Below are 26,158 nucleotides of genomic sequence, written 5' to 3'. Positions count from 1 at the left end.
AGAACAAATCCTTGCAATAAGAAAGATTAAAGAGCCTAAAATCCCATCTGAAACATGATCCCGGACAATGACCAAGGTGCACACAGACACATTAGTGTTGGATCGTGCCAATGTAATACATTATTTCTTCTACCATGACTCCATTCTGAAAGATTTCAATGATAACTACACCACTTTTTCTTTTAACAAATTCAACCAACCCACACAATTTGGCTATCACCCGTTGTCTAACTCCACCATCCAAAGCAAGATCATAAAGAAGTTCACATCAACTTCAATATCATTTAAAATACAATAGTAGCTTCCAGTACTTCCAATCAGTAGTTACGTCCAGAAGGAGTACTGAGAACATACCAGCTGCTACTAGGGAAGATCTCCTCTGCTCACTTGAGGAAGGACTACCAAACATGTGGGGAAGAGAAAATGTAGGCCTGCTGCAGCCCATTGACTGACACTTGTTTTCAAAGCTGTAAATGGTCTGTCTCCAATCTGTTTCTCTGCTATACTAGCCTGATACGCATAGACTTGAAATCTTTGATCCATCATCCAAAGCCTTCTAGTCACACTCAAACCACTTTGTACTGCATTAAATGTTCCCGTCCTTCTGTCTTCTCAGCCCTTAATGTTGAAACTCCTTCCCACCAGGTTGTCATACTGTTCCCCCTCAACAGTAATTAAAAATAGCACAAAAAAGTCACCTCTTCCAACTCGAAGGAAGAGTGACTACCCTTGTTCTGTCCTGCTGCTAGTATATACAATTTTCTGAATTAGAAATTCATTTTAGGTTAGGCATATGTACACTTTTGCCAATTACATTTAACATAAATAATGGCATTTATTCCTGTATATGCCATTTGTCGAAACAAAGTTATTCAAACTTCCATCAGTAATTTAAATACCATCATTGGTGCGGTGTAAGACACTTTTATTTGTAATGTTACAGCCGCTAAATACAAAATTCCCAGGAAACAGTCTATAAGAACTGTACCTGGTAAAAGAAGGGACTGAGTTAAAGACATACTAATAATGTTCCCTATCACTGCATAATGTACAACTCAAATATCTGCTTTAATTGTTTTCTTGTGTTCAACTATCAGCTTTAAATTCTGAATGAACACAGATTTTCTTCTCTATAAACACTGTTCAGTTTTGGTATTCATATAGTAATTCAAGGAATAAAAAACGTCTAATTTAATAGGCTGGGCTGCACACAAAAGAGCTACTTACAGGTAGATGGAAAGCTACTAGTAGCTCACGAGCTACCCGTAGGAGAAGCCAACTCTACTATCAACAATGTTAAAAAATGGCCAAGAAGGCCTTTAGTTTGTGGGGAATGCCTGGACACCCATAAGAGAAATACATAACACAACTCAAATCCTCAGTAATATTGATATTAACCGAGTTATAAAAAGATACCTCACACGCCCTTCTGTTTTAAAAAATGTTACAATTACCACATAATTTGCCACACACTTTGTGCCATCTAATTTATTAACACAAAAACCAAGGGTTTTGTCTATTCTAGTAAAAATAAAAATAAACGGCCTGCCTGTTTAACTAAATTGATGATTGTTGTTTGGCAAATTAAGTTCCATTGGATGAGAATGTAATCTTAGTGGAAGTGACAGCCCTTAACCGCTTTCCTTTGCGCATTAGTGCACGCTTCAACAGTGATCAATACAATATAAAAGAATCAGCAACTAATGTACCATTTTAAGTGCTGGAATGACTCAATAAACAGACGCACGCCTCTTCTTTCACCTTGAACCAACAATCGCTACTTTTTTAGATAATTGAATACTGGTACATAAAAAGGGAGAGGACGAGGAAGTTATTTACCTTCGTTATAAAGACATCCTGACTTTTTAAATCCATTAGCTGAAAAAAAAGTTTGTCATTAGGCGTGACCGTGTCCTGATAGAGTATTTGTGTGCAGCTTTTTGACTTTGATACCAGTGCTTTAAATAGAAAAAAATAAGTGCAGGTACTCACCAAAAGGAGCAGTGGGCGGAGTTTAGGGCGGGGCTAAGGGGGACTCAGCAGACACACCCCTGCTCTGATTTACAAAGCAGCTCCCGCTGGGTCCTGGTGACGAGCTCCATTGATTGATTCCGTGCAGTGCTTGAAAGGTGCTGCCGTAGTATAACTTGAGGGATAAAGGGAGCGCGCTGCCTCGGTTAAAGTCAGATCCCCATGAGTACCGGTACTCTCTTTCTTCTAGAAAAAAGTGCCGGTACCCAAGGGGAGAAAATTAAGAAGTGCCGGTACTCAGTACGGGTGCGTACCGGCCCATTTAAAGCACTGTTTGATGCGCTGTCATGTATGTGTTCTTTGTGTTTTTCAAATGTGTTCCCATTGTGACTTAACGGCTATGCAAAATACCTGCTGCAAATAAAAAGTTGAAAAATAAACGACCAGTGGCAGCTTCTCCGATATGGCAACAGCAGCGTTGCTGGGTTGGAGACAGCAAAGCACAGGCTCCTAGTATCTCTGGAAGCGCAAATTTCCAGCACTAAGGCCAATCCTGGTGCTGCTTTCAAACATGAGAGGAGGTTCAGGGTTGGCCACAGGGGAGGCTGGGAGCCTGTGCTGGAGCGAGGACACGGAAAAGAGCGTCGGGCAGCATGCCAAAGTTAAGTTATTTTTATTTCTTTTTTTAATGTTTATTTGTTGTTCATTTCCCCTCCGTCTGTCATCCCACCCAACCCCCCTGCCCTTCTGCCCGCCACACCAGCCGCTACTGTAAACAACCTTATACTAAAAATGTAAATCCATTGTCCACTCTGTTAAAAATGTGATCAGTGTCCTTAAACATTTTACCATGTAATATTCCACATAAGTCCCCAGGAAGAATTCATCCCTATGTTTCCCCAATTCACTGGAGTTTCGTAGATTTAATAGGATGAAGGTAAAAACACTATCTACATGATTTGAAATAAAATTACTTGCGATTTTATTATATTTTGAACCTGTTGCTGTTTATTTCGTTGTTTTCAACAGCCCTCTCCTTTTTAGAAACTGACATACAATCCTCTTCCCTTTGTTGTTATCATGAATTGTAAAAATAAATAGTAGTTTTGATTGGCAACTTTGATTTTTGTGGTGAATTTCCTGCAAATTATTCTATTCTCCGCTATTATGTGCTTTCTTCTGTGCTTCTTGTTGATTCATGGTGTGGATATGCCCGGATGGTGCCAACAAAGATTTGTCAGCGCCAGCAGAGAGGTTTTAAAATGACTACACAAGCCCACACCGTAGATGAACGGGGCCTGCCCTCTCACTACCGAAAGCACAACTCAAAACAGCTCATTAGCACATGGAGAAGTGAGATTTGACCAGTTCAAATATTGTGCCTTGACTGCTAACCGACCCATGATTATCCCTCGAGAACTAATAAGGGAAAGCGAGAATACGGACAGGGAGGGGTGCGAATCACAGAAGCACTCACCATGAAAGAGCCAACCCCAGGGGTGCAGCGGATGTCAGGCAGGTGACAGTGATACAGAGCCCTGGGGCAGACGCCATCCGTGGGGAATGCAAATGGAAGGGCTTTCTATAGAAAGCTATGCATTATCCATGGTTTAGCCTACTACGAACGGTATAAAAAAAAATTGCGCTATCACCTAAAACGGAAAACGGGTTGATAAATACATGACTGATTTGGCTTCGCTTGAGAAAACCCAATTAAGAAAGAATAAATCATGTCCTCACCTAGAAGTTATATGGTTTAGCCATCTCACTTCATGTGATTAATCTCTTTATCTATTATTAGCGAATTATCATAGGGCCGGACTGGGAACCAAAACCGGCCCCTGCAAAGTGCTTGGCCGGCCCCTGGGGGAGGTTGGGGGTGCCTCCGAGCTCTTTGCCGGGGCCGGTTTTGGCCGATTTTGTTGCAGGGCTGATTTTGCAGCTATGCTGCATAAACGGCCCTGTAACAAAAATGGCCCCCACCCTTGCGGCGCACCGGGGGATTGCCCGGTGCCCGCAACAGCCAGTCCGGGGGCCGGACTGGGAACCAAAACCGGCCCCTGCAAAGTGCTTGGCCGGCCCCAGGGGGAGGTTGGGGGTGCCTCCGAGCTCTTTGCCGGGACCGGTTTTGGCCGATTTTGTTGCAGGGCTGATTTTGCAGCTATGCTGCATAAACGGCCCTGTAACAAAAACGGCCCCCACCCTTGCGGCGCACCGGGGGATTGCCCGGTGCCCGCAACAGCCAGTCCGGGCTGCATTGCTTATTTATCCCTCTCTCGGTTTCCCTAACCCTATTTTTCCTCATTGTAATATGCAGTTAAATAATGTTTTATATTAAAGCTGCTAAGATTTTGTGAGCCTCTTAAAATTTCATTCTTATAAAGTGTGCGTATAATAAAAATACAATCAGGAAAAAACATATAGGCACTACTACATGAAAATGATCCGCTACATGTGTTATGAGTGAATGCCTGGGTTTGAGCCTGCTTAACAAGAATTTGTTCTCAGGGTCTTCTGCTATTGCTGGTCTTCTCCCCCGGTCGTTTCCTACAACAAGACAAAGCTCATTAAATGTGGTCCCAGAACATTTTAAGATGCCTGGACAAGAGGTAACGTGTTGGTGTAAACCTATCACATGAGAAGGGCAGCTTCCTATTAGTGGTTCCTGTTCTCTCAGAAATTCTGAGCCCTCCATCACTAATGCACTCACCGGGCCTAAACAATTGGGATCTCATTGGAATTGACACACCAGAAACCTAGGATCACAGCATGAGAGCGGTCAGCCAAGGCCAGGTTGCCACGGACTCACAGAGGGTCAGTATCTGCCACTCTGCACCTGTCATATTTCTTCTCCCTAAAAACTTGAAGTATTTGCCCTCTGACAAGTCCTGATCGCTTACAAAATTTGGGAGCATCCAACCACAGTCCACAAGCACTTCCGCCCTACAATTCTCTAGCCAAGAAAAAAAGAGAAATGATTAGGGTGCGGCAGCAATAACATGGTGTCTCAGTATGGGCCACGGGGTTGGCAGCAGCACTGATGTCTCCCCACTCTGGGGCGCTTCTGACTGAGGGACAATCCAGGACCTCTGGGGACACTGGAGTGGCCTGTTTCATAAGTAGGGCAAGCTCTTGGTGACAGCTGGGTGTCAAGCAGTGTTAGTGGCGCTTTGGTCCAAAAGGCAGGGTCTATTTTGACCCACCCTCTCTCCCCCTTTTTTTATTCTTCCTTAGGCTCTTTAGATTCCTTCTTGGTCCTGCTGTTATAGGTAATTGAGAGTGAGCTGGATTGGTCACTTTGTTGGGTTGTTGGTTAGCGTTATTTGGGCAGTAGCGTGAGCTTCTTTGCTAAACAATTAGGACAGGTGGCCAACTGTCACAGGGCTCAGGCACTGACCCGGAAAGGTGGGGGCCCTGCTGGGGTGGGGACTTTGGCACTGGGAAAGCATGAGAGCAAGCTGGGGGTCAGGTTGGAAGGATGGTGAGTGTGAGGAAGGGGTTGTGCAGAATGTTTGAATTGCTTGGGTTGGGGGTTCTTAGTAAGTTATGGGGAGGTTAGAGGTGGTGGGGATAGGTTATTCTATGCATTAATGAGGCAGGGATTTCATGTTATGTGATGTTTAAAAGAGATACCACTGCTTTCCTATCCTAATAAAGCGGTATTTTACTCTACTTGGCAGTCCTGTTATTGTCTCTATTGGCGATCTTTCGTCTGCAGTAGCTGGGAGCAAAGCAACACTAGCCTGGTGGCAGACTAACAAAAGATACAAAATACAGCTTATTCAATGACTGGTTGTAGCTATTGGTACAAAACGGGGTGGTGATGGACGGAGCATCTGAACCAATCAAACACTCACACCCAGTCAAAAGATCTGGGTTTGATCCATCACCGTTCTTTAGCCCACTCTGCCACCCTAGTTCAGACATGGCTATATGCAAATAATAGCTATCAGCAGAGCATCAGGTGCAGTGCTACAGCGACTCAAGGATGTGTGGAGCTACTTACACCACAATTAACCAATTTTTACTAATGAAAAGGGAAAGAAGCCATTTTCCTTGCTCTGTACACCGGCCACTTTTTAGTAGTCTTTAACTGTGTTTTCTGGTGGTTAAGGACCTCTTGTGTTTTATTTACTTTCAATGTTTGGTTTTCTTGAGATCCTAGACTGGTGGTCTAGAGGAAGCAGAGTATTCCTTTGTTCCTAATGCTTCTTCCCAGCCCACTGGTTGGAGTGTGGATGGTCTGAGGGCTCCTTTATAAAGTACTTGTTCATGCTGATTCCAGCCTATAATTTCTACTTTGTCAAAAAGGAAGGGAACGTATTACCCACTACCCAGTACCACATACGTTGCTCAATTTGTGCTGAAGGGAAGATCACCCATGTCTGGTCTGGATCTCAGTTGGTTGAGTAAGACATTCCCACCTATGGGCCAAATAGGAAATGGTTTGCTTTTCCAAAATTGTGATTTCCTATTAGGCCCCGTGGAGGCACCCCTAAATTTGTAGTGCACATATAAGTGCACATATGCACTAGGGGCATATGTGCGCAACATGTCACATTAAAAAATGCATTTTAAATGCATTTTTGGTTATTGCACATGGTTACCATTGACTTTGAGTCTAAGGGTATAGCACTTCCTAAATGCCCAATTCCCATTTAGGAAATGCTTTAGGAATCGCAAATAGGTAATCCGTATTTCTACTAGGTAGAAATCGCAAATTGTGACCATTTTCTAGCCTTTATAGATATGAAAAGCATTTCTTAACAGGCCAAAATTAATATTCGGCCCTTTAAGAAATTCAAAAAGCTTTCGTACATCTGGCCCAATGAACATAAGCAAGGGGTAGATGTCATCTGTGCAAGATGACATAATACAAATGTATGAGGGCATAAACTCAACACTAATGTGGCTCCTCTCCACCTCCTTCACACACAGAACACATTGGCTACCCACAATGTTATTTATGTATTCATGTAATAGTTTCATGTAGAGCTCTGGTACTAAGAGCCATGTGGGCACTTTACCTCAAATCATATCATCACCTGCGGCTTCGGCCCACTGCTTCTGAGCAGTGAACAATGAAAAATAAAATGATAATGATAATAACAAAGATTATAATTTTTTTCTCTTCGCTTACTTCCTGCAGCTGAGCAGAGGGCGGGCCGTCCATTCCCACATGTCGACACAGCCGCACGAAGGAGGAGTGGCGGCACTGCTTCAAGTGCGTATAAAGGTTTGGCCAGCCGTCTAAGGCTGGCCAAACCATCATGCGCACTTAGATCTCTGCACCTGAGATCGCAGAGACCGTACCGAACGCTGAGCCGCCGGGAAGATCCGGTTCAGCGTGCCCCAAAGCACTCAGAAGCGGAATACGGGTAGCCCATCACACCAGAGAGTGCCAGACAGGTGCCCTACCACTGTTCCATGGGGGGCCAGGCGTGGTATGATCCCCACAATGGGGACACCACCGGATGAGGTGGGAAAGCGGAGGGAGTTAGAAGTCGCCGCTCACCCTGTGCAGCTCCTAATCATCGTGGAGCAGGGGAGCGGCTCAACAAGGATTTGTGACACACGCACCCTCACCTAAGGAATAGCAGTGTTGGACAACAGGCAAGCGGATAAGTAAGGGTGCAATGGTTGGTTATGGAGACACACCGACAGGGCGGTGTGTAGGAATAGGACCACTCACTTTGGAATGCCTCGCGGTAGGGTGTGTAGGCCGGACAAAAATGTGGGTAGCAAACGGAGAGGGCACTCACAGCCCAGACCAGCCGGAAGGCAGGGTTCAAATGAGACTAACAAGATAGCAAGTTGGGGCCTAACTTGGTGGGGAGAAGCTACCCCCCACATGAAAAGAGCGTGGAAACCAACAGAGCAATGCTATGATCCAGAAGTGACAGGAAAGGAGAGAAGCCTGCAAAAGATCTGACCAATGAACTGTCGGTCCGATTTACAAATGTATGATGTTCAAAAGATTTATGACAAGCAATGAGTTATGACCTGCAAAGTGTATGACTTATGACAACCAAATTATGACAGTTTGCAAATGATGATTTATGAACCGGGGTCATAAAGTTATTACCAAAGTATATGCATGTATTCGTAATAAAACTGCGGCCAACGATGATGGTCCGTCCGGCCGTCTATGGCCAGCCAAACCGTCATGCGCACTTAGATCTCTGCACCCCAGATGTGCTTTACAGCTGAGTGAGGAACAAGCAGAGAGTCGTAGGGCCTTAGTGAGTTCTTAACTATGGCGCTCAAACCAATCACGGCGCTGCTCTCCTGCTGGTTAATACCAGCATGAGAGCAGCGTCTAGAGTGGCATAGGGGACCCTGAGGCATGCTGGGAGACGTGGTCAAGGAGCAGAGGCAGAAAAGCACAGACAATGAAAAATGCAGGTAAGCATTATTTTTTTCAATTCTTTTCGCCTGCGCTGTCCCACCACATAAAGGCCATAGCAGCCGCAACTGAACATCACTATATGTAATGCTTTGAAACAAAAATCATAAGATAAGAGGATGGAAAACCCTTCCTTGTAGCGCAAGAAGAGGTATGCAGGGCGAGGAAAGAGGAGGGAAAGAAGGGGAAGAGAGAAGGGGTGTAGAGAGTGAGTTTACTGCAAAACTGGTTTGTTCATTTTAATCCAACATGTTAAACAAATGGATATTGTTTTATGTTCCAATGGTCCTGTCAGTAAATATTTAGCTGCTGCCATTCCATGACTGTTTTTAAGTGTTATAATGCATGTATACAGTGCTGCAAATTTCTGCTGAGGTACAGGAAGCTTTTTAAGGCCTGACTGTTTAAGAAAGCCTTTGATTAGCATGCGCTCGCTCTCCTTTCTCTCCTGGTAGTGCACCAAGAAACCCTTGGCTGTGCCTCTGCTCCATACGTTTTCATAACAACATTTGGTTGTACAAAAGCAATAGTGCCAAGAGACCCAGTGGGAGAGGGTGTACAATAGAAATGTCATCAGTCAGTCTTTACTGTGAAGGGATTTTATAGCACCTGTTGTGGGGATTATGTATAGGCACAGACCTGTGCGCACGAAACCAGGACCTCAGTGACTTGTGGTGCACCAGAAACTCTTCTCAGTACCCAGAACCCCTATCCGACTAGCATCAGTGTCTCATTAGCTCTCTGTCCTAGAGCGAAGCTACCAATGATTAGACAACCCAGAACATGCAACTTAGGGTACTCTCAGGAATGGTGGGAATCAAGAACACTCTTTCGTTTTTATTCTCATACCAGTCCACAACGTGAGTAATTAGAGACACGGAAAAGTTTAACATGTTTATTTTAACAGCGTGCTCTAAGATGCAGTATTTTGGCTAACATAAGCAGGTATATGATTAAAAATAATACGATCAGCATTGTTACAATTCCATAAAACACAAAGGGAGAAATCATATAATAATGATAGTGGAAACAGGTCCTATAGCGCCTTGTGAACCACCCTCCCCTGCTAGGAACTAGGTTTTTATAGAAGGTCTGTTAGGCTTGAATTGGGGAACCCCATACCTCCAAGATCAACAGAGGTGTATCACATCTCAGGATCAGCAAAACTCTCTGTCTCTGGAAAGGATATTCTTCGAAGTGCCCAAATCATGCATGCAGTGTAATATTGAAGGCACTAGAATTTCAGTTCGCTGCAGCTGTGTTTGTATTGTGTCTACAGCGTGGGCCGATCAAACTGAACAAGAGCATACATTGTTATGGTGACCTTGAAGGCTTCTGCACGCAGTATACAGACTAAGGTCACAATATAAGTCTAGGGATGTTAAGAACAAGCCGTTCTCATGCGAGAAAAACCAAGCAGTTTAACTTACAACAACAGTTACATGTCGTGTGCAAAAGCTGCAAAGTGGCAAAATGGCGTTTCAATTTCTAATAAGCTTATGCTAACATAGCAATGTGTGCAAGCAGGGGCCTGTCTTCACTGCACTCTCCCCTGATCGGAACACGAACAAGAAGGGATGCAATTTAGAACACTGAGTTCAATTTCGAGTGAGACAGAACCAAGTTCAAAATTCGCCAAACTGGATAATTGGAAGTAATACGTTAGAAATACTAAGGAAAGAATTAAAAAACCAAAAAGGGGCGGTATACCGGCCATCATGGTAATTGGGAAAAAAATAGCAAAAATTGATCTTGAGCACAGTGCGCATTGAAGCCGTACGTTGCAACTGCCTCCAAGAGGAACTCATTGTTATCATCAGAAAATAATTTAGCCATCCAATTTAATAACTTGAAAGAACATACATGTTCTTCGATAGCTGGAGCCTCTAGCACCATCAGAGGATAACTGGAGTGTTCTTCGATATAACTGCGTGCCAGGAAGTCATGCGCAGCCGCACATATATTCCAATTTCCTAGGACTCCATGCACCGCCGCACGGGCCATAATTCCAATACCAAAACAGTCCAACTCATGAGCTACTAAGGGACTCATTAGTTGATCATAATCTGGGTTAGGAGTCACCGTGTTGCAGAGACACAAATCCAGAGCCCATTCAAAACAGCAATCCAAGCAATGGAAAACAGGCTGCACACATGTAAAGGACAAAAACCGGAAAGATAATCTGTATGCTACACTCAAGGTGGCCAGAGGTAGCGTACCATAGTACTCAAGCATCCGGTTGCAAAGCTGGAGCAGCTGTGGCAGGTTGTCTTGTGACACAGACTGTGCAGCCATTTTCAGCAAGCAAAGCAACAGCAGTACACTAGCAGCCAAGGCGAGAATTAACAGTAAACCGCCGAAGATGCTGGAAAAAATAGAATGAAAAAATGCCGGTATCACACTAAATATAGTTTGGAATGAGGTCACAAGGCCAGTGCTTACTACTTTTAAAAAAATGTGCCAAGCCTGTGGTTGACAAGGCATTGAATATAGTGTGAACCAAAGCACTGAAATGCAGTGGGAGATCAGTATTTAAAAGCGCATGCACCTCGGTGCGAGTGTTAGCCACGTGAAGGACAAATGTTTCACGGAAAGACGTATGGGCAACTTCTTTCTGTGACAATAGAGCCCTTATTGGACTCATCTTGTTGAACTCTGCTTTCAAGGTGGGAATGGAAGGCCAGATGGACAGATCGAGCTTCCCATGTAGAGGCGGGAAAAGCACATTCTTACAGCAGACTACACGTTGGGAGACGGTCACGATGTACGGAATCCCTGCCAGCATAACGCAGCAATCTTCATTATTTAAAAATAAATAGCTACAGTTAGCTAGCAACGTGAAAGTTGGTGTTATTGCTGGGATAGGAATACCCTTTAAAATGCATGCTAAATTCGGAGTTTGCGTGTTACACGAGCCGTGCAATTGTATGTTCTTGCAAACCAGTGAGTGGTCAGGTGTAGAAGTGCACTCCTCGCCCTTTAAATAAACTTCTTTACCCTCCCTCAGGCATCTGTAGGTAAATGGCAGAGAACAAACTTCATGGAGATAGGCGCTTCCCAATGGTTCGTATCTTCCTATAGAATATTGTGTTTCATACTTGAATTTAATTTAAACGAGGGGAAGGGCAGTGTTATTAACCCATGAATGAGCCATACAGCTGAATTAGATTCTGCAACAGAAAAAGGCAAAGGTTCCAACTTTTCAATATGCAAAAGTGAATACGCAGCATCCTTCATAGACATAAACTGTTGTTTTTCAGTCAAATTAAACTGTAAAAATAGAGAAGAGGTACTCATGTAGTCCCAAGGAACTTTCCAAGATTTTAAAGTTAGTAAAGCCCAAGCAAACTGCATAATGTAACGTAACTGATTTTGACCATGGTACAAAACAGACACTTCATCCTGTACCAGATCAACAACAGATGAAACAATATTATCTAATGTGTAAATTCGGGAAGAAAGAGTATTAATGCTATTATCAACAACAGCAAGCACTTTTTCTAAATTAGCTTGATCAGTAGCTCTCAATCTAGAAGCAGCTTCAATTTGAGACAGTTTCCAAACTTCGTTGTAAATAGCATATATCCATCTTTTTGACCTGCCTCTAACAGGGCCTTTAACAAAGTCATTCAAATCAACATCGTCAGTCAAAATTTAATTTAACTGACGCTAAAGTGGAATGTTTAAGCCAGTTCTGACATAACTTGCCTACTGAATAGGTAGTAATAGAATGGGCGCTTTCAAAACGAGGATCAACTCTAACCTGTGTATAGGCAGGGGCCAGATCCAGAAAACGATGTTGGCATGAATCTCAACTTTTTTGCCATAATAACCAATCTTGGGGATCCAAGCTGGAAATATTTAAAGAGGAATTTAGCATCAGGGACTGCAATTCATCAATGGACCTGTCGGTGTGATTGCACCATGTAGGGTATTCTCCCAAATCAGGAATGGAAGGAGCATTTAATTTTTTAGACATAGCCAATCCAAAGCAAGTAGTGTGTGAAATAGTCGAGTTCAAAAACAACATATGGTTAGGGTTGAGACATGCATGATGCAAAGCTTCAGTGCCCTGCACTTGCCAGCTTTTAGTACCCCCAAACAGATTTAAGATCAATAGTATCTTTACACAGCTCATAGCCCCCTATAACTAATTGATCAATAAATGACTTTGAATAAAGTCATTTATTGTGGGTGAGTCTAACTTTGGAAGAGGACTTATGAGTCATCTTAAAATAAAAAGCATCAGGATTGGATTGATTAAAATCAGTAAAACAAGTTAAAAAAAAATTAAAAGAGTTTTCGAGCTGCCTTCAATAGGAGCTGGACAATGTTCCCATTGCGTATAATTAACCACTTTTCTAAATGTGTTTGCTTTATGCAGAAAATGATCGCCATAGTGTTGGTAGCAGAATAAGCCAGCGTAATTAGCTGAGTCTAAGTACAAATCTTAAGCATCAAAAGCAGCATAATGTTGACAAAAGTCTGGTCCCTCTTCATGATGTGGGACGAGGAGTGGGTTGCCAAAGTTCCATCAATTAACCTAATTGAAGTTCGTTCTTCAACATAATGTCCATTTACTAGGTGAAAAAATACAACTACAACTCCAATTGACATGAATAAAAAATTGAAAAAGCACCAGCCAAACGTAAGTCCAAGGGTTATCAAAAATTGTATTTTAAACCAAACAGCAAAAATAGAAACGTTCGATGGGGACCCTAATGTTGTAAAGTTAGTGTCAAATTAAAAGCGTGACTGGTCAACTGCACTTGTTTGCACACCAGGCAATGACACATCTGTGGGATAAGGATACTCAGTATAATCGTGGGGATCACCAGCCTGTGGATTCAATAGAGGATTAGTAACTGTATGCATCTCGATGGCAATGTCAGGCCTGTTGATATTCGCCAGAGCCAAAACAGAATTTTTCAGCATTGCTGGACAAGAGACTGCTGGTGTCATACTAAGAATCGGCAACTCATTGTAATTTGACATGGTCAATGGAGATGCACCTGATATCCTTGCGTCCAGGAAGTGGAGGTAAAATGACTGTTCTTGTACCCTGTACGCCAAGCACAGGAATTGGTGCATGATATGAGGGGCTGAACTCCTCCTTGTTCTCCACCTTCTCACGGACCAGGTCACCGATTCTGGGTAGCCAGCCAACTACCGGAATCTGAAGCATAGCATCAGTTGTGGAGGGCAAGTGTTCCTTTGCAAGACTGTCTCGAGTCTCTTGTAGGTTCTGTAGTACAGCAGAATGATCATCTACGTCAAAGGGTGTAGCAGATGCCGCCATGTCTAGACTCTCAAGGTCCGGAACAAACATCTTTATGCCAAAGAGCATTTCGTATGGGGTCCGTCCACCCAGAGACCTTCTAGGGAGATTACTAAGTGCACGTTGAATGCTATACAAATGGGCGAACCAGTTCCTGCCAGTGCCTAAAACCCTAGCTGTCAAGGATAGCTTTAAGTCACGGTTCATCCGCTCCACAACACTATTGCCCTCAGGCGGGTATGGAGACAAATATTTTACTGGACCCCCAAAGACATCATGGCCTCTTTGTACGCCTTAGAGGCGAACGCCGGGCCCTAGTCAGAATGAAGGGTGCCACATGCAAAAACTCCCACAAAGACACGCAAATCCCTGATGACAGTTCGAGCATCAGCTCTGCGTTGTGACCAGACCCATAGGAAGCGTGTGCACAAATCCACTGCAACTAAGATAAACTTATACGCAGTATCTGATGAGAAAGGACCGCAGTGATCTAAATAAACACACCCAAGTGGTTTATTAGATATGTGCAACTGTGTTTGTGGTGGCAGCGCAGCAGTTGAAGGTTTGATCTGCTGGCAAATGTCACTTTAGAGAAACACAAGGGAACCCTCAAGGTAATTAAGGACCTTGGGTAACAGTTATGTATGCACACAGTGGTCCTTAAACAAGTAAGATAACAATAGGATAAATATAGATTGGAATCAATGCTATATTCAGAATGTCCAGCCAGACAAACAATTTAATATTGTAATAAATCAACAAACAGATTTGAAAACAAAATTCACGTTGGACACAATCCTGTATCCCATAGGACACATGACAATTACAAAACATACAAGGACATTTCAGGCAAGACAGTTATAGCTTGTAAAGTATCAATTGTATCAAGCTTTAGAAAAAAAGAGTCAATGCACTTTTTTACAATGTGGATTAATGTGCAAGACGTTTTATATGGGTCGATGACGTTTCGATCCTTTCAAGGCGATAGTAGGATCATCATCAGGACAACGATTAGTGCATTACTGATTTATGAGAAATTGCCTGTGAAAAAGAGGGGGAAAAAGTGAATGGGAGGGGTAAAAGGACAGAATTAGGGCTACCTCATGGTGATTGACCTGTACATGTTTGAAAACCATCTCAATTTGTCCAAGTAAAGGCACACGTGATATTAACGTGCTAAGGATCTGGCACATTGTGTCTGAAACCAGGTGTTTAACTTGCAGGTATGCGACTGTATCTAGTGGCAAGGCCGATGAATCGTAAGGTTCTCGAGGTGGATCGGTATGGTGTATTGCAAAATGGGCCAATACGTGGATGTGATATTGGACCCTCATGTGAAAACATATAGTCCACGAAGGGATGTAAAGTTAACCACAATTGGATGCAGGTGCCTGAGAACACAATGGGTGGTAAACCGAATGAGAATGGCAGACTCAGCCGTGCAGCGAAAATACAGAGCGTTTATGCGGACTACTAGTGTGTGCAGGGGAACTCACAAGTGGCACACAACACAACACAATCTGGTAATAGCACAAACCTCAAATCATAGAGGAACAAAATCACACTAGAGGGGCAAGTCCAGGGCTGTAGAGGCACCAATTAGCAATTCTGAAGGACAACAGATAAAAAGATTTGGTGGGCCGTGTGGTAAAAGGATCTTGTGAAAGGACAAGTGTAAAGTAAGCGTGGCTCACCATGACAGTCAAAAACTAATCTTGAGTCAATTGCAAAGCGCGTTCCGTATCAGAGTTTTACATGTAGACCAGGCGTTGGCGTGATAATACACTGGGGAGGAAGTTAAGTGACATTGAAAATACTGCTGGCGTGGATCACAATATAGGACATGGCTATAAGTATGTCTCGAGACTAAAGGGGTGAAAGAGTAGCAGCGCTCACCTTAAGCAACCAATAGCCGTTCGTAAGTCAAAAGTATCTCACCAAAATAAACAGGAGTCAATTAATGAAAAACCGATCTCCGGCGGCGTGACAATACACTGGAAAAATAACAAGAAACCAACATTGGTATGGCGCCAGAATCATTACAACCAAAAGGTTTAACACTTCGTAGCGTGAAGAAAGGACGAAATCGTGCCCGCGCTTACCAGGTTTCCCCGGTGTCCTCAGGGGTGCTTTACCGAGTGACAGTGCGTATGCGCTGTGCTCAAGTATTTAACACTTGTGACTCCAGATGTGCACTGTGCGTCAAAAGGCGCCATCGTGGGTGAGGGGATAGATGGGGATGAAAGACTCAAGACGGGAGAGTAAAGGCATGGAAGTCAGGACATAATCAGACGTTTGCTTGTACAATCTGTGCCACCAGTAACGCTGCTGTAAGATAGAGACAGTTGCTGAAACGCCGGCATGCGCCAAGGCCATGCCATCGTGACTGGCTGTTATCAAGGTTTGCCTGCCGTCCACGTTGGGGATCAATCTGTCACCAACGTCATTAATTCTCACATAGGGAACTTTATCAGGATTTAAATGATAAGAGTATTTAGAAGGGAAACCTCTAGAGTAATTACCTCCCTTCTCTGTTGCAGCAATGGCAGCCAAGATGTCAGCATCAATCTTACTTATGGAATGTGTAACTGCTGCTACTACATATGTTGCTACTGCTGTCTTGGCTGCTTCATCAGCAAGACCATTACCAACAGCGTGTACTCTTACGCGCTGGTGACCAAGAGTATGAATCCCATTCACGAGAGGCAGACGTTCTTTTAGTTCTGCGACTCAAACCTAAAGCATTTTGTGTTTTATTGTGCTACCTTTGGAGTCACGATATTCCTTTTGAGTCCAAAAGAATAAATTGTCATTGAAAGACTGAACACAGTAGTAAGAGTCACTTACAATAAGAGTAGTCAGCCTACTCCAGTGCAAGCACCAGAGCACGTAACTTTGCCAATAGGGCGGTACAGTCCCCTAAGGTCTGTGTATGCACAACATTGGACTTGACCTCTCCATTCACAATGGTACCCACCACTATTGCGCAGGCTGCTGAATAAGCATGCTTAGATCCCGTCGCCGGTTGCGCCGAACTGTCAGTGTAAATGATACAATGGTAATCCTCCAGCAGACGCAAGGACAAAGTAGCTGGATAAACAAATTCATACTGCAAGTGCTCCTGAGTTTGCAAAAAGGAATCGAAAATAAACGTGACATCCGGAGACGTCAAGGATGTGGCCCATTGTATCCAACGTGGATGCAAAGCTTTTGAATTTGGTACACTGACTTTCGTGGCTGCCTCTAGGGCAGGATTCGGTGTAACAACCAACATGCGTTTCCCCTGCGACAGTGCTCTCTCTTTTAGAATCGCTATCTGCACTGCAGTCAAACCTTTTTCGAAAGTAGAAAATCGCATTTCAGCCAAAGTGTATAAGTGTGACTTGTAAGCAATAGGGACTGTGTCTCCTTCATTAAACGTCAAGTAAGTGAAACCCACTGCGCCTGGCCCAATTCTTCTTACCAGGTTTGTGTGATTGTCACAAGTCAGTAAGTACTTAGATTCAAGAAGATCAGCCTGCAAAGATTGCAAGATAGCTGAATGTTCAGGCAGCCAGCAAGTTTGGTGAAAGTTGATTGTACCAAGGCATATAGCGGCTTGATATGCTGGGCATATTCGGGAATGTAAGTATGCCCGAAATTCACCCAGCAAAGATTGTAGTTTTTTCAGAGTTGTAGGAGCGCGCAACTGTGAGAATTTCTCCAAGAAGTGAGGTGCTAAAACTTGACCTTTATTGTTGAGGTCAGAGCCCAGGAACAACACTGTGTACTCTGCAATGTGCGATTTTTAACTGAAGTCTACAAACATAACAATGATGCAGTCAACGCGACACAGATGCGTCGTCTGTGAGATAAATATCATCAACCTACGAGCACGCATCAGGGTCGAGTCTCTCTAGCAGAGAGACAATGCGAGCGGCAAAGACGCCTGGGCTGTTTTTGGAGCCTATGGCTAATCTTTTGACCTGTTTTTGTTTGCCGCCAGAAGTGAAAGCTGCCCATTGACTACTAAGAGAGGACAGGTTATGGCTAAAAAAGCCATTGGATACGTCAAGTGTGGTCTTAAACCGTTTTCTCACGAAACTATCCACAAGGGCAGAGCTGTAAGTATTCTGTACCACACAGGTCCGGCAATGAAAGTCCAAGTGCTGGTAATCCAATACCAAGCGGTACAACCCATCAGGCTTGGTTACAGTGAATAGAGGATTATTCATGGGTAACACACGTTTCAAACACACCTTGATATTCCAATTGTTCAAGGATTTCTGCAACGGGAGCTTTTGCTTCACGCCACATGGGATAATGGGGTTGTGGCTGTGGCATAGATCGCAATGGAATCTCATGTCTGGGCGATAGTTTGTCCCATTCACATTGAGTACGGTACAAAGCCGGTGCAAGCATCTTAGCCCACTCTTCTGCAAAATTCAGCGCCTGCTCTTTCGGCACAGTGTGTGTGAAACTAGGGAGGATTACCTCCTCCTCTCTCAGAGTGGCCAGAACGAAAGGTGGGGGCCAGTCTGCCTCTGCTAACAAAATGTCATATGTAGAGGTCAGATTTTCCCCAAAAATCCCTTTTATTTTACGCTGTATGTCACTTTCAATTAAAAGGACTATTTCATATAGTCTGTCAGGGGGAGCCTCTCTAGTGTCAGCTATTTCTACAGTGATGAACGTGTCAGTTGCTGTCGCCTTCAGATACGGACGCAGTGCTTGCCGCACTACTGCTTGGCCTTGACCTCTGCTGAGCTGTCGAGCAGCGTTAGTGCCCATGTCAGGTTCCGAAGCTGTGTTCTCACTATCCGTGGCATACCTCGCGGTTAAAGCAGCAACTTTCTTTTTCCGAAACTGAGGGCGTGGACGTTGAAAGTCGTCCTGCTTGCTTTTACCATCCGTCTGGCGGGGCTGCTCACGTCCTTGTAGGGCACCCCGGCCTCTGCCGCGTTCCCCTCCACCGGTTTGTGAGACCGATGTTTCCTATAAAGAACGAGGAGAACGTTGATCAGGAACCTGAAATAGATCAGGTGACTTAATTCTCATGCGGTTGAGCAAATCATATGTGCGCTCAGTGGACACCGGTACTGGTGATGCAGGACGTGACCCTTGTTTCTGTTGCTGCTTCCCCTGTTTTTTATTTTTCCAATTCTGTTTAGGAAAAACTGGACGGTCTGCTTTATTAGACTTAGCTGTCTGAGTTTGCGGTTGCACTGCTACTTTAGCAAAAGGCTTAACACCCAAACTACTGCGGCCAATGGTCTTATAAGCCTCCGCAATGAGTTTTTGTAACTGCCGGGGTTTATCCGCATCGGGGACATCACACAAAGCATTAGACACCTGAAAGTTTACTGCATCCCCCTTGACATTAGCAAGGATGAGATTGCAAACTACGTCAAACACTCTGACATGTCTCATTCCCAATTCAACAGCCGCCTCCGGACCATGCTGATCCTGAACACATTTGATCACGGAGGGCAGGAAAGTCATAGACGGCAGGCCGAAGCACTTTGCATAGACTGCCGCAAATACTGTACCCCAAGTCTCACAATCTGTTACCTCTGGTACTAAGTCTTTCTGCAAACTAATGGTCAGAATCCTGTGTTTCTCAACAGGAGTCGTATTAGGAAATACTGCTTCCAGTTGGTCAAATTTCTCGGCAAGCCAAAAAGGCATATCATCTTTCTCTTGGGGGCGCTTGCCCATATCCGAATTAACCATGACGGGACTCCTCTTTATCCCGGCCGGTCCAACTGGTTGCGCCACAGCACCAGGTGCCCCCACCTGGATGTTGCGGGAAACATATTGCACTTAAGCCCTGAGCACCCGTACTACAGATGCATAAAGGACTCTCAAGTCCGCAATACGGACCGTGAGGTAACGTGGGTGAGGAGTGAACCCGGCCAAGACAGGCTAAGTGGCCCCAGGAATAGACAAGGGATCCAAACGAACCGCACCCACAGAGTGGGGAAGGGCGCCATTAATACAAACTTGATGCTGCCAAGCTGAAATTGGAATTTCCTGTGTCCTATATGGTGTATACACATTAGGCACGGCAGTGGGAGTGTAAACATGAAATGTACCACTGTCCGCATTCACTGCAGGAAAGGTAACCCATGAGTAGAAAAGCTCAAACGGGTATGATGCCTCAGCACTCACCTCAAAAAGTACCGCCATGCCTTCCAAGGGAATGCCAAACGCCTGCAATTGATTGCGGACGGGCACCCGACTATGCGAGGCGATTTCAACATCACCCATGAGGACACAGTAGAGAATCAACAATCTATAAAATTTGTAGCACAAACGGGTAGTAATTCAAAGTATGAATCTTTTTTTAAATCTCAAGCTTGAATGAACCTATAAATCATCTATATAGTTAGGTTAATCCGTCACAACTGTTATCTGGAAACAGCAGTGAGGGTGTTGCGGACTGATTTAAGCACTACACAAGTGTCTCGAATATAAGACCAAACATTGGGTGAGCCATTTTGCGGGGATTCTGTGTAGGCACATAACTGTGCGCAGGAAACCAGGACATCAGTGACTTGTGGTGTACAAGAAACTCACCTCAGTACCCAGAACCCCTATCTGACTAGCAACAGTGTCTCATTAGCTCTCCGTCCTAGAGCAAAGCTACCAATGATTAGAAAACCCAGAACATGCGACTTAGGGTACTCTCAGGAATGGTGGGAATCAAGAACACTCTTTCATTTTCATTCTCATACCAGTCCACAACGCGAGTAATTAGAGACACGGAAAAGTTTAACATGTTTATTTTAACGACGTGCTCTAAGATGCAGTATTCTGGCTAACATAAGCAGGCATATGATTAAAAATAATAAGATCATCATGGTTATAATTCCATAAAACACAAAGGGAGAAATCATACTATAATGATTGTAGAAACTGGTCCTTTAGCGCCTTGTGAACAAACCTCCCCTGCTAGGAACTAGGTTTTATAATAATAGAAGGGCTCTTAGGCTTGAATGGGGAACCCCATACCTCCAAGATCAGCAGAGGTGTATCACATCTCAGGATCAGCAAAACTCTCTGTCTCTGGAAAGGATATTCTTCCAAGTGCCCAAATCATGCATGCAGTGTAATATTAAAGGCACTAGAATTTCAGTTCTCTGCAGCTGTGTTCGTGTTCTGTCTACAGCGTGGGCCGATCAACCTGAATAACAGCATACACTGTTATAGTGACCTTGAAGGCTTCTGCCCGCAGTGTACAGACTAAGGTCGCGATGTAAGTCTAGGTATGTTAAAAACAAGCCATTCTCATTCGAGAAAAAACAAGCAGTTTAACTTACAACAACAGTTACACGTAGTGTTGTGTCGTGTGCAAAAGCTGCAAAGTAGCAAAATGGCGTTTAAACTTCCAATAAGCTTATGCTAACATAGCAATGTGTGCAAGTAGGGCCTTGTCTTCACTACAAACCAAAACATAACATTGTTTCACAGGCAAGTCAGATCGTCCCTGTTCTTATACAAAGAATCACCGAATTTGAACAGGTGGGAAAGCAGAGAGTGAACCATTGGCCCAGATCAAATAACATTTGCACATGACCAATAAGGAGACAATGCTCTTTAGCAGCGTTTTCTGCTTGCATTAAGAGGAATGCCCTGTAGTTCTTACATAAACATACTTGTGGCTAAATAGAAAATGCTGAAAAACGCATTTTCCTTTTTATGTGTTTTTATTATATGGAAAGTAACAACATTTCCTAATTTTGACAAGGTGAAAAGTATGTTTAAGACAAAAATTGCAGCATTCCTCTACATCAAAGAAGCAAACATTCTGCAAACCCAAGGTTTTCCTATTTTTTTTGTTCTGGTGCAACAATATTAATATAAGCATATGACAAATATCAGTTCGCTCTCATGCTACATAAGCAGCGACTACTATGCAAAAGAGCATTTGCTCCACGTTTGTCACAGTGCAAAGTTTATCTAATTTGAGGTCACGTGTACTCTCGACTAAATAAACAGATGAAAACTCATATCAGAGAACATAAGGGTGTTTATTAAAGCTACCTATACTTAGGCATAATTCAACCCCCGTCCTATGTACCTTCTTGAGAGCTGTACATGTATCTCCTTTTTACAGGAGGTGTGTAAGTAACCATCTGATACTCTGAAACTTGATCTCATTATGTTGTCAAGTAGAAAATAAAATTGTTTACATTCTTCATTAGAGATTGGAACATCTAGGAACTCGCAGCCAACCTTTTGGTTAAGGTAAAACTAGTTCAAATTTTAAGCCTAAGGTGCCATGCATATAATTTGTAGCATGTGAAGCATGCACTAACAGCAGCACACTAGAATAAGGAAGTAGAGCAGCCGGTGAACAGCACAGCTGCCAAGTGACCCCCATGAAATGTGGAAGTTTCAGCCAGGGTTCCATTCAAAGACTTTACGCAGTGGAACATGCAGCCCCGCTACTTACAAACAAACATCGAAGCTACAAGTGACAGTGGTGTTACTTGCTAAAAAGTCAAAACTGGCTGAACGAGTCAGTCGTGACATGGGGACCAGTTTAACTTCACTGTACAGAAGAGCTGCGACGAGATAAAGCGCAGGGTGTGTCCAAAAACAAATGCAGCGGACAGGGAGCTCTCTGGAAGCGTTAGCGCCTGCCAGCCCACGTGCTCACTCACAAGAGAGAGAGACTTATTCCTATTTACTTCAACTGGAATGAGGGGTATTTGAAAGTAGGAAACTGGGAAAAGTACGCCCGTCCCCACTTCTAGAGTGCAGCACGAGGAGGCGCCTTGCCCCGCCCCTTTAAGACGTCCCTCAGAGGGGGCTTTCGCGTGACAGCGCTTGTTTCGCAGGACGGTGGGGCGCAAAGGATAGTATAAGACACCGCGCGTGGTCAGCTACGTAACTTAACTAGGGAGATGGCAGTTGGGTGTAGATATCCGCCCTCCCTGCCGCATCCCACAGCATTCCAGAGGTATCCCCGTCGGCAGTAAAAGAAACGGCGAAACGACACCTCCTTTAGAAAATGGGGAAAAAAAGAAAAACAAGACGTAGTGAAGTACCGTGGTGTCCAGGCACCGGTGGCAGCCGCAGAGCTTGCAGCAGCAGACGCCCATCCCGGCGGTGGCTCTGAGGCGGCGGCGGCCTGCATCCAGTGTCCGGGCGCGCTCCCCCGCAGTAGCAGCAGTGTCACCGCGGCGAGGTGTGCGCGGTTGAAACTTGTCAGCGCTCCAAGCCCCGGGCTGCCTGCTAGCGAGCCTTAATAACTTGGGGAGGAGGAGTGCGCACGATAAGACGCGGCTCATCGAAGTGGGTGGGGGTAGCCATTTCGTCTGGTGGCTTCGCGGTAAGGCAGCCAGGCGGCTAGCGGATCAATAGCCACACATAGTAAGGGGCCATTTACCCACTTCATCGGCTGGAGAGGACACATCGAGCTGGCTGCAGCCTCTGCTCATTTCTATCCCCCCACCCCCCAGCCAACCAGCTCTCGGATCGCATAGTTTGGAGATACATTTCATCCGAGCAAGCCAGGTTTAGAAACAGGATGATCCTAAATACATTACACAAGCATTACAGCGTTACGGTATGTAAACACTGTAAGCAAAACACGAGGCAAGCGCTGCCCCTTAGGACAAGTAAACTATTCTGTCATGGGTTTAAAATGCTGTGCCAGGAAGCTTAATGTCCGCGTTTAGGCGAACACGTTTTCTATTTACTTGCTGCTCCTGGCATAGGGTCTTGGTCCCACTGGGACGTCTGGTAGTTCATCCGAGAACATTAATGCGTCCCCATGTAAGATGAGCCTACTGCTGATAAAACAGAATATCGTAACAACAGACGCATGCAAGCCTACAATCAATTTTCACGCGAGTGACATTAAAGCTGTGCTTAGATAGGGTTTATATTTTATATGCATATGCGGCACACGCAACATGGATGTTTAGTTTATTCATTTATGCGATTTATACCACACAACCTGCCGACGTCGTCTTTAGATGGGATGCTTTTAAAGGCGGTGGCCTATGAATAATGTTAATCTTTGAGTATTCTTTATCAAGATTAGTGTGTCCTTCAACGTTGGATCACAGAAACTAACATAGTGAAGCACAAATCGGACTATGAACAGTGACACCTGGTGCACAGCGTTCTGTACACATTAGTGTATCAATTGTTTCTACAACAGGTTAAGCACTTAAGTATGGTGGACTACCTGTTGATGTCAATGGGACATCCTGTTGGGAAGGGGTGAGAGGAAGGTTGCAGGGGAAGCTCTGGTGCTCTCATCAGGCTTCCCCGCATGCTGGCTTCTATGGGGTCTAATGCAGTATCACTTCCGCATTAGCCCCCCAATCTGCTAGGGGTGTGCTCACCGCACCTGAAGGCAGGAGGAGGTAATGCAGTGTTAACTTACTGGTAATAGCATTACACTGAGTCATTCTCTTGCTGTGCTGAATCACATATTGAGGCCCCTGTGCCAGCAATCACAATCGTTTCCCCAGCATAAAAATCCCTCTGCCGCTTCATACTTCTTATTTCGTACCAAGCTCAGAGACCACACAGTTGGACTGGCCAACAGGGATGGCCTGATTCACCATGGCGAGAGAAGGACTGAGAGTAATGCTGTTACCGGTAAGTACACACAGCATTACCTTATCATCCCTTTTGCTGTGCTGAATCACGTAGTGAGGTGTACCAAAGTCAGCAATGACCAGGCCAACTGCACAGAAAACGCAACACAAGTCCAAGTCACAGGCAAAACGAAAGACAAGACGGAAGCCAGAACTACAGACACCACAAGCCGCACCAGCCGGAAACAAAACCTTCCCCAGAAGGAGAGCCAAAAGGAGAACAAGCGACCCCCCCAAAAGGCAACCAATAGAGCGCTAGCATGAAGCAAAAGAGGAAGATAAAGGGAGACTCGCTAGCACAAAGCCTGGATCACCAATTAACAAACCGGCCGCAAACACCAGCAGCCGGCAGACAGAAAAGGCGGGCAGCTAAAAACAGCCAACCGGCAACTAAAAGAGCACCAGCAGGGCGCCCAGACAGGACCCACATAGACCTAAGGCTCAGGAGACCACCAGACCCCGCAAGGGAACCGGAAATCAGAAAGGCCTGCAAGGTACGGCTTGCAGAAATATCAAGTGATAGATGTTCATTACATTTTCTCTCTTCCTGCTCTAGCAGAACCATCTAACAGTTGATGAAAGAATTCGTGTTTTTCATCCAGTAAGGGCTCCTTCCCCAGACTTGCAACTGCACATAGTCCTATCTCAACTCATGAAGTGTTCATTTGAACTAATTCATACAGCATTATTACCTGTAATGGGCACAATGCAGTAATGCAGCGGTTGGACAGGTTTTACTACACCGCTTATTTCAATAAGGGCAGCCTCTTTTTGTTCCATGTGTTTGTTTATGTATTTATGCAAATTTGAATGTATTATATATTGACCTCTCTGCTGCATTTGATAGCGATCAGCCTTACTTAACGCATTTAAAGTTCGCTTTGGCCTCAATGGTCCTGCCCTCAAATGGTTCACCTCCTTTCATCAACACATGACTCAACAAGTCAAACTCTATTACTGCTTCTCTAACCCTACACCTGTCACTCTTGGTGTCTCCCAGGGATCTATTCTCACTCCCTCTCTCTTTAATCTCTTCATGGAACCCCTTACCCTCATTCTAAAACAAGCTGGAATCAACTACCACCTCTACGCCGATGACACCCCACTCTACTATAAGATTAAATCCCACTCCGATGTTCTTCACCTCAGTTACACCTTGACTAAGATCCAAACCTGGTTCCACCATAATCATTTCAAACTCAACCCTAAAAAAACTGAAATTATTCTCTTCTCTCCTAAAAACAACCTGCTCCCCATCCAAACCTGGATCTCCGACATCAATGCCCTCAACTGCTCGCTCACAGTATCCAACTCAGTTAAATCTCTCGGTATCATTATTGACAATAGCCTAACTCCTATCTCCCACATAAAATTTATTGCTAAAGGAGCACTCTACACTCTCCGTCATCTCAAGAAAATGAAACCCTTTATCCCTGTGGACGACTTCAAAACGGTAGTTCAATCATTGGTCCTCTCAAGAAAAGACCATGGTTACGCTATCTTCTCTAGAACACCCAAAGTACACCTAGCACCACTCAAGTCCGTGTTCAACCTAGCTGCTAGGCTTATCACCGACTACAAACGTTCTGACCGCATCGCCCCTGCCCTTAAAGTCCTCAAATGGCTGCCCGTCAAAGGCAGATCCTCCTACAAGATTGCATGCATCACTCATAAAGCCCTTCATCAAAACTCCCCACCGTACCTCTCTGATAAACTCCACAAAGCGGGCTGCTCCCACCCGATTAGGAGCTCTAACACTCTTTTTCTAGTCCCTCCCTGTTAAATAAAAAAACACTCAACCTTGCTCCTTCTCTGGAAACGCCCCTACCATCTGGAATACCCTCCCTAAAGACCTGCTTTGTAACCTCTCCCACTTCAGCCTAAAAAAGTCCTAAAACTGCA

At 44.4% G+C, this 26,158-nt stretch overlaps 1 protein-coding gene and 1 long non-coding RNA gene across 2 annotated transcripts in view; one reads left to right on the top strand and one right to left on the bottom strand.

Moving 5' to 3' along the window:
• MTUS2 (microtubule associated scaffold protein 2) overlaps positions 1-26,158 on the bottom strand; it is a 1,701,731-nt gene that overhangs the window by 186,207 nt on the left and 1,489,366 nt on the right. The window lies entirely within an intron of this gene.
• LOC144772672 (uncharacterized) overlaps positions 22,697-26,158 on the top strand; it is a 78,243-nt gene continuing 74,781 nt past the window's right edge. Inside the window, exon 1 of the long non-coding RNA XR_013599820.1 lies at positions 22,697-24,750. This is a non-coding gene — a long non-coding RNA (uncharacterized LOC144772672). The remainder of the gene's footprint in view (positions 24,751-26,158) is intronic.

This window comes from Lissotriton helveticus, chromosome 8 (assembly GCF_964261635.1).
Source record: "Lissotriton helveticus chromosome 8, aLisHel1.1, whole genome shotgun sequence".
Taxonomy (NCBI): domain Eukaryota; kingdom Metazoa; phylum Chordata; class Amphibia; order Caudata; family Salamandridae; genus Lissotriton; species Lissotriton helveticus.
This window is presented reverse-complemented; position numbering and strand designations above follow the sequence as displayed.